Source organism: Phyllobates terribilis, unplaced genomic scaffold (assembly GCF_046119375.1).
Source record: "Phyllobates terribilis strain yellow unplaced genomic scaffold, ASM4611937v1 Scaffold_5__5_contigs__length_657084704, whole genome shotgun sequence".
Lineage (NCBI taxonomy): Eukaryota > Metazoa > Chordata > Amphibia > Anura > Dendrobatidae > Phyllobates > Phyllobates terribilis.
Window position 1 is genome coordinate 78267224 of NW_027362765.1, and position 16152 is coordinate 78283375.

The 16152-nt window shown below is 47.4% G+C and overlaps 1 protein-coding gene across 3 annotated transcripts in view; it reads left to right on the top strand.

Annotated features, from left to right (window-relative positions):
• The first annotated feature begins 568 nt into the window (after positions 1 to 568).
• The window catches only part of LOC141272095 (uncharacterized), a 71682-nt gene continuing 56098 nt past the window's right edge, over positions 569 to 16152 (top strand). For 2 of the 3 annotated variants that reach the window (XM_073682405.1, XM_073682407.1), the window contains exon 1: positions 569 to 717. The gene's annotated coding sequence lies outside the window, so the exon portion shown is untranslated. Of the gene's footprint in view, positions 718 to 11505; positions 11639 to 16152 lie in introns of those variants that run through there. The other variant, XM_073682406.1, reaches the window with a different exon arrangement.

Sequence of the window (16152 nt, forward strand, 5' to 3'; positions counted from 1 at the left end):
CGTCTGTCTCCAGCAGTGGCATGGATATAATGGCGCTGAGGGAACATGGCCGCTTTTTATATTGAGAGGACATGTGATTTCTGCAGCCAATTGCAGAAGCCCTTATGTCTGGACAGTGTAGATGCTTCCTGCGTTATGATTGGCTGGCTGCGCTTTCCTCAGTTAAAGTTACCGCCCACAGGAAAAAAAAAACGTGCGCCGCTGATCTGACCTGTTCTAAGCTCTCCCCAGCCCCCGCACTCACCTGGCACATGTCACCGCTCATCATACCCTTGCACTATGCTAACAAAACTGTTCAAATCGTCGTGGCTGCCTTGTATTCACAGTCCCGTGCAAATTCGTCAAACTTTTCCGATTTTAAGAAAATTTGCTCGCCTTTGCGATCACGAATCCGAATGTGCCATATTCCTGCCGAATTTGAAACTTTCGAACATTCGCCGAAAAAATTCGCTCAACACTAATCACCTCCTCCAGCACCATGACAACCAGCACAGCAGAGTCCTGCAGACACTGAGGCCCCTGATCATGTGACCCCTGACTCCTCCCCTCCTGTGACCTCATCACAGGTCCTGTACGTTACACGTCTTGCAGCAGTTTATTCCTGGTTACCCATCACACACGTGCACTGCTGTGAGCGCGCCCTTTCCTGTGACGTCATCATTTACAGGAGCAGCTCCATTCAGACTGTATATCTCCTGTGTGGCTCTGCAGGTGGAGGTATGTGCAGATTCCCCATTACTGGGCGCAGGGGACATTAACCCCTTCACTGCTTAGGCTGTTTAGGTGCATTTGTATCTCTGCAGTGTAATAGCCAAAACTTTTTATTTTTGTTTATATTTATTCACTGTACTTTGAAGCACAGGACACATGTTGCCCCCTCAGTACAATATTCCTTCGTGCCCCTCACACAGTATGATGCCCCCACATCACCTTCCCCAACCCAAGCAGTGCGGCCCCCCTCCTTTCCCTATAGTCACTGACTATCCCGCGCTGAGTGCGGCAGATCTACAGGTGGCGCCGCTGTGCGGTGTATGGATTGCTGCATCTGGGGTGATACAGTGACGTCATTGCGTCTACTGCGCCGACCTCAGATGCTGCAGTATATATATAAGGCCATGGGCACACATTGAGTATTTGGTGAGTTTTTTACCTCAGTATTTGTAAGCCAAAACCAGGAGTGGAACAATCAGAGGAAAAGTATAATAGAAACACATCACCACTTCTGCATTTATCACCCATTCCTGGCTTACAAATACTGAGGTAAAAAGCTCACCAAATACTCAGCATGTGAACTTGGCCTAACAAAGGGGGCACCACCGAGTAAATAGAGATCAACCTATTGCATATATAATGAATAGTGTTGAGCGAGCACTAAAATGCTCGGGTGCTCGAAGCTCGGGCCGAGCTCGCCGTGATACTCGGGTGCTCGACCCGAGCAACGAGCCCAATGTTAGTCTATGGGAGACTCGAGCATTTTTGCGGTGGCACCCCCGGCAGTCTTTTAAAAGCCTAACAAGTGCCCAAAACGATAGTGACAGTGCTCAAATGACATGGGGACAGCATGGGGATCGCCCCAGGAAGCATTTCTGACCCCCAGGTCACTGCTGTCAACAACGTGGTCAGAGGTATTAAGCCACTTTTACAGGCTCACAATAAAACATTCAAAAACGAAACTGAAACTTTTTTCCTGTGAAATATGTTAAGGAACATCCTTTCCAGGGTAAAGACTTGTGTATAAGTTCAAATAAATGACCAAAAACAAAAATACTCCTCCACACCTTCGGCTATGTTCACAAGTAGCATTTTTTATGCGTTTTTGCACTTTTGTATTGCTTTCAACTATGACAAATGCATTCACCGTGAAATGTCATTTTAACATTTTACAACCTTATCTGGCCATGTGCTGTGTGACACATGCATAAAGTGCTGAAAAGACAAGGGAACAGCATGGGGAAGACCCCTGGAAGCATCTCTGACTCCCAGGTCACTGTCTAAAAGTGTGCCCATCATAAGTGATCCTTACCGCTTTATAAGATGCAGACTTGCAACTATACCCATGCAAGTTCTAGTCCCAGGGCAGTGTTCAATTGTACCTCCCCCATTCCTTGCAATTCAAGCTCAAGTATGCAGCCTGCCACCCACCCACCCCCAGGCTGCAATACCATACTGCTTGCTTGAACTTGAAATTGGGCCTTTTAGGCATGTGGAGGCGGAATCTGGCCACCACGTCATGGCTGTGTTGGCGGCCTGGAATCCATACTCAGTCCCCAGCCGCCCGGCGGCCGGGTGTCCATACTCGGTCCCCAGCCGCCTGGGGGCAGCCGGTGTCCATAAACGGTCCCCTGCCGCCCCTATTTCTCCTTGGAACATCCCCCCACACACTTTTCTTAGCCCAGCCTGCTTTAGGCAGCATTGGACGAGCCCACCAGAGAACCAGACTCCTCCGGTGGGCCCTGACTTCTCCATCGGTGGAGTTGAGAGTGCCAAGGTGAGGAGCATGATGATGATGACAGAAGTTAGCATCTGCTATGTTTTCTTTTAATGCAAGTGTAAGTGTGCAGCCTGCCACCCACCCACCCCCAGACTGCAATTCCATACTGCTAGCTTGCACTTGAAATGGGGCCTTTTAGTTTGGAGGAGGCCGAAGCTGGCCACTACCTCATGGCTGCTTCGACAGCGAGGTATCCATACTCAGTCCCCAGCCGCTCATATTTGTCCTGGTGTGCCTTATACATAAGATTAAGCGCGTATACCAAAACATTACCTGTGCCCTCCCCAGTGCATTTAGTGGGAAGGAGAGCCTATTCCGCTGTAGTGTGTGCATGCCAAACCCCTGTTCATGGTACATGCGAAGATGCCTCCCACCTTGCACCTGTCGTTGCAGACTTGCAACTATCCCCATTCAAATCCTTGACCCAGGGCAGTGTTCAATTGTACCTCTCCCATTCCTTGCAATGCAAGCGCAAGTATGCAGCCTGCCACCCACCCCCAGGCTGCAATACCATACTGCTTGCTTGCTTGCACTTTAAATTGGGCCTTCTAGGCATGTGGAGGCGGAATCTGGCCACCACGCCATGGCTGTGTCGGCGGCCTAGTTTCCATACTCAGTCCCCAGCCGCCTGGTGGCCGGGTGTCCCCGCTTGCTCCCCAGCCTCCAGGGGGTGGCCGGGTGTCCATACTCGGTCCCCAGCCACCCCTATTTGTCCCGGTAACCTTTTCCACACTTTTCTTAGCCTGGCCTGCTTTAGGGCAGCATTGGCCGAGCCCACCGGACTATCAGACTCCTCCGGTGGGCCCTGGCTTCTCCATCAGGGGAGTTGAGAGTGCCAAGGTGAGGAGCATGATGAGGATGATAGAAGTTAGCATCTGCTTTGTTTTGTTGCAATGCAAGCGCATGTATGTAGTAGCGGATGTATGTAGTAGCGGGTAGGCCTGAGGTGGTCAGCGTTTTGGCGCATATCCTACCTCCTCCGAGGATTGCTGGATGTTTTCCTGCTACTATCCAAGTTCTATGACTCCCGTTAAAACAAAGCTTCAGGTGATAAATGATGGATGAGGTAGTGGCAAAGGAGAAAGAGCAGGAGGAACAGGGACCATTCACATCAATATCAGGCCAGTCAACCAGATATGTCTTGTAGGATATGTTTCTGTAACAAAAGGAGCGGTTCGGCTACACAGTTATAGGGCATACAGTGAGTGCAATGCCTACCAAAAATTTCGAGCCACTCCAATGCCCCTTGGAAATGACATGGAGGTCAGAGGGCGTTAACTAAACCTTTTTTTCCATTTATAGCAACTGGGTCTCCCGTGCACTGTTGGCCTAAGCAGTGAATGGAAGGCTTTCCAAAAATTATGAGGAACTGCAATGCCCCTTACAAGAGCCATGTGTGGCACCCCAGGGGTCTGGTCACCACAGTAATAGAGATATTTCGTCGGAGAGCAAGTGGGAGGTTTCCTGGTCAGGATCCCTTAAACATGCAACATCCTCCTGCCCCAATCCTGGGAGGGGAGAATTCTGCCCTTATAAACTGGATCTGGGGCGGGGTTGAGTGAGTCAGAGAATAGTCAGAGTCAGAGTGAGAGCAAGGGAAAGTAACAGCAAGGAGCTCTGTAGGAGCTAGGAGCTAAAGACCAGGGGCTGGAAGCTGAGCAGAGCTCGCCCTGGCAGAAGACAATAGGAACCGGACACAGGAGTCCGAAGCTGTGAGGACTTGTATATCCAGCAGCAGAAACCAGCCGGCAGGGGATTTCAGGTCCTCTGGCCATAGAAGCCCGGAGGCTCAGTCACAAGCAAGGGACCAGCACCGCCGTCGTGGAGCGGAGGCTAACAGAAGGCCCCAAGTCACCAGCCATACGGTGAGCACTACACGGTACACTCAGGGACGTGGGCTACTTCTACCCGCTTACAGCAAGGTAGCCAGGAAGAGTGCAGACAGACTGGGAGGCCTACAACTCCACCTGGCCAGGGGAACTCCTGCTTGCTCACAGACTGCCAGGCCTCTTATGCTAGCCAGTACTCCCGGGAGGGTCTACCTTATAATCATCAGTAAAGACCCTGAACTGCACTGCAAAGACTCTGAGTCATTCCTGCTGCGCTCGTGCACCATCACCCCCATCATCCACACTCACTGCCCTGAGGCTATACTCCTCCCGAGGGGAGTTATCCCATTCTATGCTGCGCACACAACACCAGCCTCAGCGGTCTGCCTCGCAGCGGTGGTACTCCCTAACCGCAATCCATGGGTGGCGCAGTCGGACAATTAACCTCAAAACCTAAGAAAGACTGCCACTAGTTTGACCAGCCTGAGCCACGGGACCGGGTCACCTCCACGTAGACTACAGACCCCAGAGACCCGGCACCGGGTATCCCACACACGTGTACACACGGCCCATGGGGCGCGTCACATGCAGTACAGCATATTACAAACATAAGTCCCATTATTGGGGAGTGGGTGTCCCATGGTATTTGCTTATGCTTTCCAAGCAAAAGCTGCCAAAAATTAGGACGGAGCAACTTGCAATGCCCCTTACAAGAGCCATGCAGTACAGCATGTTACAAACATAAGTCCCATTATTGGGGAGTGGGTGTCCCATAGTATTTGCTTATGCTTTCCCAGCAAAAGCTGCCACAAATTAGGATGGAGCAACTTGCAATGCCCCTTACAAGAGCCATGCAGTACAGCATATTAGAAACATAAGTCCCATTATTGGGGAGTGGGTGTCCCATTGAATTTGCTTATGCTTTCCCAGCAAAAGCTGCCAAAAATTAGGACGGAGCAACTTGCAATGCCCCTTACAAGAGCCATGCAGTACAGCATATTACAAACATAAGTCCCATTATTGGGGAGTGGGTGTCCCATAGTATTTGCTTATGCTTTCCCAGCAAAAGCTGCCAAAAATTAGGACGGAGCAACTTGCAATGCCCCTTACAAGAGCCATGCAGTACAGCATATTACAAACATAAGTCCCGTTATTGGGGAGTGGGTGTCCCATAGTATTTGCTTATGCCTTGCAAGCAAAAGCTGCCAAAAATAAGGACGGAGGAACTTGCAATGCTGGCACCCTGGTGGTATAGTGGTGGTGGAGGCTGAGGATAAGGAGAAGATTAAACAGCCGAAACGAGGAAGCGTATAACCATGGGTGAGTGTGAAGCTGTGCATGTGAATACACCTCCCGAAATAACACAGTGGATTTGACTTTATGTTACTCTGCTGTCATTTGGTGGTGATGAGAAGTCTGGCCCAATCCAGCCCTTGTTCATTTTGATAAGGGTCAGCTTGTCAGCATTGTCAGTTGACAGGCGAGTGCGCTTATCAGTTATAATTCCCCCAGCGTCACTAAAAACACGCTCCGATAACACGCTAGCGGCAGGGCAGGCCAGGACCTCCAAGGCGTACAGAGCGAGTTCATTCCAAGTGTCCAGCTTGGATACCCAATAATTAAAAGGCACGGAGGACGCTGGTACGATCGGCAAGGTACTCCCTCACCATCTTTTGAAACTTTCCACACCTTGTGAGAGTACCTCGCGCCTCAGGACCTGTAAGCTGGGCGGGTGTCAGAAAACTGTCCCAGAACTTTGACAGTGTTCCCCTGCCTCTGCTGGATTGGAGTTGCATCTCTCTCGCCTGTACGCCTTGGTTGGGCAACGAACTGTGACCTTTGCCGCTAGCGTGTTCAGATGGGAATTTTTTTAAGAGTTCTGCAGCAAGGGCCATCTGGTATTGCCCCATTTTTGTAGACCTCTCCACCTCAGGAATAAGAGAGTGAAAGTTCTCCTTGTAGCGGGGGTCTACAAGTGTCACCAACCAGTAATGACTGTCACCCAACATTTTGACAACGCGAGGGTCATGGTTAAGGCAGCGTAACATAAAGTCAGCCATGCTTGCCAGACTGGTAACGGGCAAGATTTCCGTGTCCTCACCAAGATGACGACTGACCATGTTCTCCTCCTCCTCTTCCTCTTCCCCCCTGTCCTCAGGCCACCCACGCTGAACCGACGGTATGACACTTGTACAGGTACTACCGTCTACAACGCATGATAGCAGCTCCTGTTCTTCCTCCTCCTCCTCTCCCTCATTGTCCCCCAATGCACGTTGGGATGAGATGAGGCTGTGCTGTGTGTAATCGCCGGCTACGGCTTCTTGATCCATCTCATCATACTCTGGCTGCAATGCCTCCTCTTTAATTCTCTGCAGAGAGCGTTGCAAAAGACAGACAAGTGGGATGCTGACACTAATGATGGCTTCATCGCCACTCACCATCTTGGTGGCCTCCTCAAAGTTTGTCAGGATGGTACATATGTCAGACATCCAGGTCCACTCCTGACGTCTTATGTGTGGAGTCTGACCTGAATATCGATGGCCTTGTTGCAGCTGGTTCTCCACAACTGCTCTCTTCTGCTCACAAATCCTTTGCAACATATGGAGGGTAGAGTTCCAACGTGTGGGGACATCACACACCAGTCAGTGTGCCGGAAGCTGCAAACGCTGCTGCAACACAGCAAGGGCGGCGGAAGCTGTAGCCGACTTACGAAAATGAGCTGACAGGCGGCGTACTTTCACGAGCTGATCTGGCAACTCGGGGTACGATTTAAGAAACCGCTGAACCACGAGGTTAAGCACATGAGCTAGGCATGGTACGTGTGTGATCTCACCTTGCCTCAGTGCCGCCACCAGGTTACGGCCATTGTCACACACGACCATGCCGGGATATAGGTTCAGCGGTCTCAGCCACAGATCTGCCTGCTCTTTCACAGCTGTCCACAACTCACAAGCAGTGTGAGGTTTATCACCTAAGCTTATGAGTTTCAGCACAGCCTGTTGACGCTTGGCGGAGGCAGTACTGCAATGCTTCCAGCTTGTAACTGATGTGGTGATATCTGAGATGGAGGCTGAACATGAGGAGGAGGATGCGCAGGAGCTGTACACTGTGGGGGCAACTCTGACTAACATAGGGTCCGCAATCCTCGGTGTGGGGAGGATGTGTTCCGTCCCACGGTCCGACTGGGTCCCGGCTTCCACTATGTTTACCCAGTGTGCCGTCAGAGAGATGTACCGTCCCTGGCCACAAGCACTTGTCCACGTGTCCGTTGTCAGGTGGACTCTCCCAGTAACTGCGTTGTTGAGGGCACGGCAGATGCTTTGGGACACATGCTTGTGTAGTGCGGGGATGGCACACCGGGCAAAATAGTGTCGGCTGGGGACCGAGTACCGAGGGACGGCCACCGCCATAAGATTGCGGAAGGATTCCGTCTCCACCAGCCTAAAAGGCAGCATTTCCAATGCAAGCAGTCGTGAAATGTGCGAATTTAGGACTGTGGCCTGTGGGGCGTTAGCTGCGAATTTCCGCTTTCGTTCAAAGGTCTGGGATATGGACAATTGAACGCTGCGGTGGGACGTGGACGTGGACGTTGATGCTGTTTCTTGAGAAACTGCCATAACAAGTGAAGACTGAGAGGAGGGGGCATCTTTACATGCAGTATGGACAGGGCATTGCCTTGCACACACAACAGGGGGTTCTATTGCACGCACAACAGTGGAAGAAGCAGTGGTGACACCCGCTGACACTGGTCGTGGACCCTGGGTTTCGCCCCACAAAGTCGGGTGCTTTGCTGCCATGTGCCTGATCATGCTGGTGGTGGTCAGGCTGGTAGTTTTGTCACCCCTGCTGATGCTGGCATGGCAGGTGGAACATATGGCCTTTTTGGGGTTATCAGCAGAGTCTTTAAAAAAATTCCAGACTCTGGAAGACCTACTTCTTGTACTGGCAACGTCCCTCGTGTTGGTGTTACGGGGAACGGTTGCCTGCCTTCTGTCTGCGGCCACCACACTGCTTCTTCCAGCCTGTTGGGGTACTCTGCCTCCCTCCCCCTGTGTGCTGCTGGCCTCACTCTGCATGTCCTCCTTCCACGTTGGGTCAGTTACTAGATCATCCACCACCTCCTCCTCTTCCACTTGCGCACCACGATCCTCCTCCTCACTTCCTGGCAATTGTGTCTCGTCATCGTCCACCTCTTGTGACAGATTGCCAACGTCGACTTCCTGTGGCCGTGGCTGTTCAAATATTTGGACATCGCAACATGGGATCTCCTCTTCCACCACTTCAAGCGTATCAGGCGAGGGGCCCAAATATGGAAATGGACCAGTGAACAGCTCTTCAGAGTGTCCAAGTGTGGGATCACTTGCTGTCTGACGACACTCGGCATGGTGGGAGGAAGGAGCATCAGGGTGAGGAGGAGTATGCGGTCGAGACTCACGGCTACTAAGAGTTGACCGTGTGGAAGACAGACCGGAGGTGGTGGTGCCCAGGTAACTGGAAGTATTATCTGCTATCCAATTAATAACCTGTTCACACTGATCAGTTCTCAATACTGGTGTTGTTCTGTGCTTCCCTAGTAATTCGGTCAAGAAGTGGGAGCGAGACGATGTGGCTGTTGGTTGTGGCACATTTTCACCTTGGCCACGGCCCCGTCCTCTGCACGAACCATCACCAGAACGTCCACTTCCACGTCCCTTGCCACGCGCCTTGCCCATTGTAAATGAAGTAAAATAGCTTACACTTGCACTATCAATGGAAAAAGGGTAATAAAGAGTAGATTAGAACCGTGGAAGAGGAAAACCACAGTTATTGTTTACTGGGGTATACCACACTTTTTTAAATAGAGATATTTGCGGCTGAACAGTGAGCGACACACTCAAACTGCTTTTTTTTAGATACCAAAGGCCCAAAACTGGATAGTACAGCGATTTGACCCGTGGAACTGCGAAACCACACTGGGATGTCGGGCCTACACAAGACTATTTTCAACAGATATATTTTTGTGTCACAACAGTCAGGAGACACTACTGTTTTTCTTTACGGAAAAAACTACCAAAAGATGAATAATAGAGATTTTTTACCGTGGGATGGCAAAACCACAGTTATTGTTTACTGGAGTATACCACAGTTTTTTAAATAGAGATATTTGCGGCTGAACAGTGAGCGACACACTCAAACTGTTTTTTTTTTAGATACAAATGGCCCAAAATGGATAATACAGAGGTTTGAACCGTGGAAGTGCAAAACAACACTTCTGTTTCTCTAGCCTACACCAGACTATTTTCAACAGTTATATTTGTGTCTGAAAAATCAGAGACACGCTTTTTTTTTTTTTGGGGGGGGGGGGGAGGGGAAACACCAAAAGGTTAATAAGATGGGTATTCGTACAGTGTGATGGAGGAAAAAAAAAGGAGGATTTAGATGGAAAAAAAAGGATTTTTCCTGGCCCCTGACACCTGGTGCTAAGTCCAGCAATTTCAGCAACAGAAGCACACAGGACTGTAATGCAGCGTTTGCTGGTATAACCACTGTGTCTCCTATACAGCCTGCCTGCCTGGTATCTGGGATGGATATTAGTCCTGAAAAGGACTGTTTGTTTGTTCTGGCAGCCTTTACAGACCCTACACTAACTATTTCGCAGTTTATATCTCTCCCTAAATCAGCAGCGCTGTCCCTACACTGTCTAATCCGGAGCGCGGAGCGACTGTGTCCAAGATGGCGGCGCCCCGTTTTAAATACTCGAGGTGACGCTGTGCGGCCAGCCAATCACTGTAATGCCCACAACCAACATGGATGCAGCATTACAGTGACTGGCTGGCAATCCCTGCATGTTCATTGGCTCTGTAAAGAGCGCCAAACATGCAGGGCGGAGACCCGAGCTCCCACCCGAGTAACCCGGAAATGCTCGGTGCTCGCCGAACATCCCGAGTAGCGTGATGCTCGGGCGAGTACCGAGCAGTGTCAAGCATGTTCGCTCAACACTAATAATGAACCAAGCAAAAGGAAGAGAAAGAGTGTGCAACACAAAGGGATCTCTAGAAAAATATGCAACTTTTATTGATACATAACAGCCCAAAAAATAACAATTAAAAACCCGAAGGTAATACAAACTCATCATACAGCTTGTAAAAAAGCTGCAACACCCCACACCATCATGTGGCACACAGTCAAGAATAAGGTGACCACAAGAAATAAGAACAACCTGGTTAGAAAATACAAAATGCCATGATCACACAAAATGCCTAGCCACGATAAAAGCACAAAAGACACTCCATATAACCTGCAATGAAGTCAATATACAGGTGCATCTCACTAAATTAGAATATCATCAAAAAGTTAATTTATTTCAGTTCTTCAATACAAAAAGTGAAACATATATAGAGTCATTACAAACAGAGTGATCTATTTCAAGTGTTTATTTCTGGTAAGGTTGATGATTATGACTTACAGCCAATGAAAACACAAAAGTCCTTATCTCAGTAAATTTGAATAATTACCAAAAAACACCTGCAAAGGTTTCCTAAGTGTTTAAAAAGGTCCCTTAGTCTGTTTCAGTAGGCTCCACCATCATGGGAAAGACTGCTGACTTAACAGATGTTCAGAAGGCAGTCACTGACACACTCCACAAGGTCCCAGAGTTCTAATTTTCATTTGGAAATCAAGGTCCCAGAGTCTGGAGGAAGAGTGGAGAGGCCACAATACAAGCTGGTTGAGGTCTAGTATGAAGTTTCCACAATCAGTGATGGTTTGGGGAGCCATTTCATCTGCTGGTGTAGGTCCACTGTGTTTTATCAAGACCAATCAAGAAAGAAGGAATTGTGCGGTGTTAGTGAAGCGCTAGAACAACTAGACGGGGGATTAGGTTATAACACACAAACCTTTTATTGTTTAGTACGCTCTCTAATGCCACAACGCGTTTCGATAGCAGACGCTATCTACCTGAGGAAGATAGCGTCTGCTATCGAAACGCGTCCTGCCGTTAGAGAGCGTACTAAACAATAAAAGGTTTGTGTGTTATAACCTAATCCCCTGTCTAGTTGTTCTATCTCTTCACTAATACCGCACAATTCCTTCTTTCTTGATTGCTAATCTCCCCTGTGGAGAGCAGTGGAAGTTGCTCTGTTTACAACTAGCCTACTACAGGACCTGCCATGATGTCATTGTGGAACGCCCACTTCGGTCACACGGTCCTGGTCATGTGACCGCTGAAGCAGACAGAAGCTCCCTACAGCAGTTCCTGCTAAGTTGTGGTCATCTTACAGACTCCCACCTGGAAGTGTTTTCCCTTGTTGTGCGGGGCTTCTTTGCACAACAGGACCAGGTGAGTGGTCACAACATCCTCCCCCTTCATTTCTCCCCCCAAACCTCAGGCTCTTCACCATTGGCGCTCCTACTGTTTTTGTTTTCCGTATCAAGACCAATGTCAGCGCAGCCATCTACCAGGAAATTTTGAAAGCAAAATGAAAGCAACTTCAATTGACTGACATCCAGCTGTGAGTAAAGCACTGATTGCTTAGTAAAATAAGTGTCCTTTACATAGCGACATCCTGTCATGATTCTAAATATACTGAATAATACTCACAGCCTGGAGATGGATCTGCTGCTCTGCAATGGCGCCCACCCCGACACGCATTTCGGCGTCAATCTACTCATATTCCCATAGTAGAAAGAATGGTGTGAATACATCTATATACACCAGCACCACTTTACATATCGTATACTGTTCTGTATCCACATTATACAGTGCTGGCCAAAAGTATTGGCACCTCTGCAATTCTGTCAGATAATACTCAGTTTCTTCCTGAAAATGATTGCAATCACAAATTCTTTGGTATTATTCTCTTCATTTAATTTGTCTTCAATGAAAAAAACACAAAAAGAATTGTGCTAAAGCCAAATTGGATATAATTCCACACCAAACCTAAATAAGGGGGTGGACAAAAGTATTGGCACCCTTTGAAAAATCATGTGATGCTTCTCTAATTCGTGTAATTAACACCACCTGTAACTTACCTGTGGCTCCTAACAGGTGTTGGCAATAACTAAATCACACTTGCAGCCAGTTAACATGGATTAAAGTTGACTCAACCTCTGTCCTGTGTCCTTGTGTGTACCACATTGAGCATGGAGAAAAGAAAGAAGACCAAAGAACTGTCTGAGGACTTGAGAAACCAAATTGTGAGGAAGCATGAGCAATCTCAAGGCTACAATGTTCCTGTGTCTTCCGTGCGCAATGTCATCAAGAAGTTTAAAGCCCTCCCTAGATGTGGACGGAAATTAAAAATTGACGAGAGATTTCAACGCAAGATTGTGCGGATGGTGGATAAAGAACCTCGACTAACATCCAAACAAGTTCAAGCTGCCCTGCAGTCCGAGGGTACAACAGTGTCGACCCGTACTATCCGTCGGCGTCTGAATAAAAAGGGACTGTATGGTAGGATACCCAGGAAGACCCCACTTCTTACCCCGAGACATAAAAAAGCCCGGCTGGAGTTTGCCAAAACTTACCTGAGAAATCCTAAAACGTTTTGGAAGAATGTTCTCTGGTCAGATGAGACAAAAGTAGAGCTTTTTGGGAAAAAGCATCAACATAGAGTGTACAGGAAAAAAAAAGAGGCATTCAAAGAAAAGAACACAGTCCCTACAGTCAAACATGGTGGAGGTTCCCTGATGTTTTGGGGTTGCTTTGCTGCCTCTGGCACTGGACTGCTTGACCGTGTGCATGGCATTATGAAGTCTGAAGACTACCAACAAATTTTGCAGCATAATGTAGGGCCCAGTGTGAGAAAGCTGGGTCTCCCTCAGAGGTCATGGGTCTTCAAGCAGGACAATGACCCAAAACACACTTCCAAAAGCACTATAAAATGGTTTGAGAGAAAGCACTGGAGACTTCTAAAGTGGCCAGCAATGAGTCCAGACCTGAATCCCATAGAACACCTGTGGAGAGATCTCAAAATGGCAGTTTGGAGAAGGCTCCCTTCAAATATCAGGGACCTGGAGCAGTTTGCCAAAGAAGAATGGTCTACAATTCCAGCAGAGCATTGTAAGAAGCTCATTGATGGTTACCGGAAGCGGTTGTTCGCAGTTATTTTGGCTAAAGGTTGTGCAACCAAGTATTAGGCTGAGGGTGCCAATACTTTTGTCCGGCCCTTTTTTGGAGTTTTGTGTGAAATGATCAATGATTTGATTTTTGCTTCATTCTCTTTTGTGTTTTTTCCTTGCAAGCAAATTAAATGAAGATAATAATACCAAAGAATTTGTGATTGCAATCATTTTCAGGAAGAAACGGAGTATTATCTGACAGAATTGCAGGGGTGCCAATACTTTTGGCCAGCACTGTATATATTTTTTGTATCCCAGCCATGTAGGCACGCCAGATAAGTGGTATATGATACTTGACTGTCCATTACCTTTTTACATTTCTGCTGTGGCACCCCTTTTCTGTGTGTCTGTTTTCATTCACCCGCTTACTCACCACATTGTTGTTCACAATTATTGTCTTGAACAAATAAAATTTGTCTCATTCACATTGGACCTTTTTTCGAAGTTTTTTTCTTTTCGTTTTTTGGTTGAACATACATTTCAGTAGGCCAACATTTTGGATTTTAAAAACATTTTGCAAGCCGTTGTTATAAAGTATTCTAATTTACTGAGATAATGACTTTTGTGTTTTCATTGGCTTTAAGCCATAATCATCAACACTAACAGAAATAAACACTTGAAATAGATCACTCTGCTTGTAATGACTCTATATAATATACGAGTTTCACTTTTTGTATTGAAGAACTGAAATAAATTCACTTTTTGATGATATTCTAATTTAGTGAGATGCACCTGTACCTTCAACCAAATGTTTTATAAAATGAATTTAGATATGTCACAGAAAATATTAATTATTAAAGTGCTGAAGTGCTATGAAAAAATATATGGCAGCAAAGCCCAATCAGCTGAAAACACTGCCAAAGGAGTGAAAATGGCAATGCCACAGCAAAGTGGTGTTCACGTAAGGCATACAAGACTTGTGCCAGCAATGACGTGAATAGGTGGATAGAGGGGAGAGAGCAGCCCCACGCGTATCGCCACAGAAGTGGCTTCCTTAGGGGAAAAAGAATGCGCAGATACAGATGATATCAGGGCACCGACCGCTTCCCAAATCTGAGAATGTCTCCCCGAAGCCAGGATGATGGATGTATGAGGGGCCGTTCTCTGCACATTGTGATGGAAGCATTGGGCTAAATATCAAGAGATAAAAACATCCATCAGACAACAAAGATAAATGGTTCTATCTTGTTTTTTTGCGTTCAGTCATATTTCTATTTGAGCCTTTCTGTGGTGCCTTTATTAGTCCTCTGACAGTTATGGCAAACCATTACACCATGTCGTACAAAGCCAATGATAACGGCAAATGAGGTCAAACAGCCAAGATTGGAGATGTCTCTGCTTATGGCTGTTACAACGGGATCCAATAATCAATTACTAGCAGGGCTGTGGGGTTGGAGTCCATTTTGGTGGAGTCGGTATAAAATGGACCGACTCCAACTCCTAAAATATATAATAAATTGGGTACAGTAGTTCAATGTAGTTTGTGGGAAATATTTTTTTCAGAACGATTTGGGACAGTTATGAAATGTCCTATAAATGTCTGTCCTATTCCTGATCTAAGGGTCTAGACCAGTGATGGCGAACCTTTTAGAGACCGAGTGCCCAAACTGCAATCCAAAACCCACTTGTTTATCGCCAAGTGCCAACACGGCAATTTAACCTAAATATTGAGGTTTTAGTTTGGAAAAAACAACTGATACATAGAGCAGTTGAGCGCAGTATACAGCAGCCACAGAAAGGAGCAGGGGTCTGAGACTGCAGAAATAAAGAATGTGCTTACCCCCATCTTGGTATATGCCCCCATCCTTGTATATATGCTGGCCTCCCCCCATCCTTGTATATATGCTGCTCGCCCCCCATCCTTGTATATATGCTGACCCCCCATCCTTGTATATATGCTGGCCTCCCCCCATCCTTGTATATATGCTGCCCTCCCACATCCTTGTATATATGCTGCCCTCCCACATCCTTGTATATATGCTGCCCGCCCCCCATCCTTGTATATATGCTGCCCGCCCCCCATCCTTGTATATATGCTGCCCGCCCCCCATCCTTGTATATATGTTGCTCGCCCCCCATCCTTGTATATATGCTCCCCCCCTTGTATATATGCTGCCCTCCCCCCATCCTTGTATATATGCTGCCCTCCCCCATCCTTGTATATATGCTGCCCGCCCCCCATCCTTGTATATATGCTGCTCGCCCCATCCTTGTATATATGCTGCCCTCCCCCCTATCCTTATATATATGCTGCCCTCCCCTCATCCTTGTATATCTGCTGCCCTCCCCCAGTCCATGTATATATGCTGCCCCCCATCCTTGTATATATGCTGGCCTCCCCCCATCCTTGCATATATGCTGCCCCCCCATCCTTGCATATATGCTGCCCCCATCCTTGTATATATGCTGCCCCCCCATCCTTGTATATATGCTGCCCTACCCTCATCCTTGAATATACAGTGCCTACAAGTAGTATTCAACCCCCTGCAGATTTAGCTGGTTTGATAAGATGCAAATAAGTTAGAGCCTTCAAACTGCAAACGAGAGTAGGTTTTATGAACAGAAGCATAAATCTTACAAACCAAAAAGTTATGTTGCTCAGTTGAATTTTATTAAATTTTAAACATAAAAGTGTGGGTTAATTATTATACAACCCCTATGTTTAATATTTTGTGGAATAAACCTTGTTTGCAATTACAGCTAATAATCGTCTTTTATAAGACCTGATCAGGC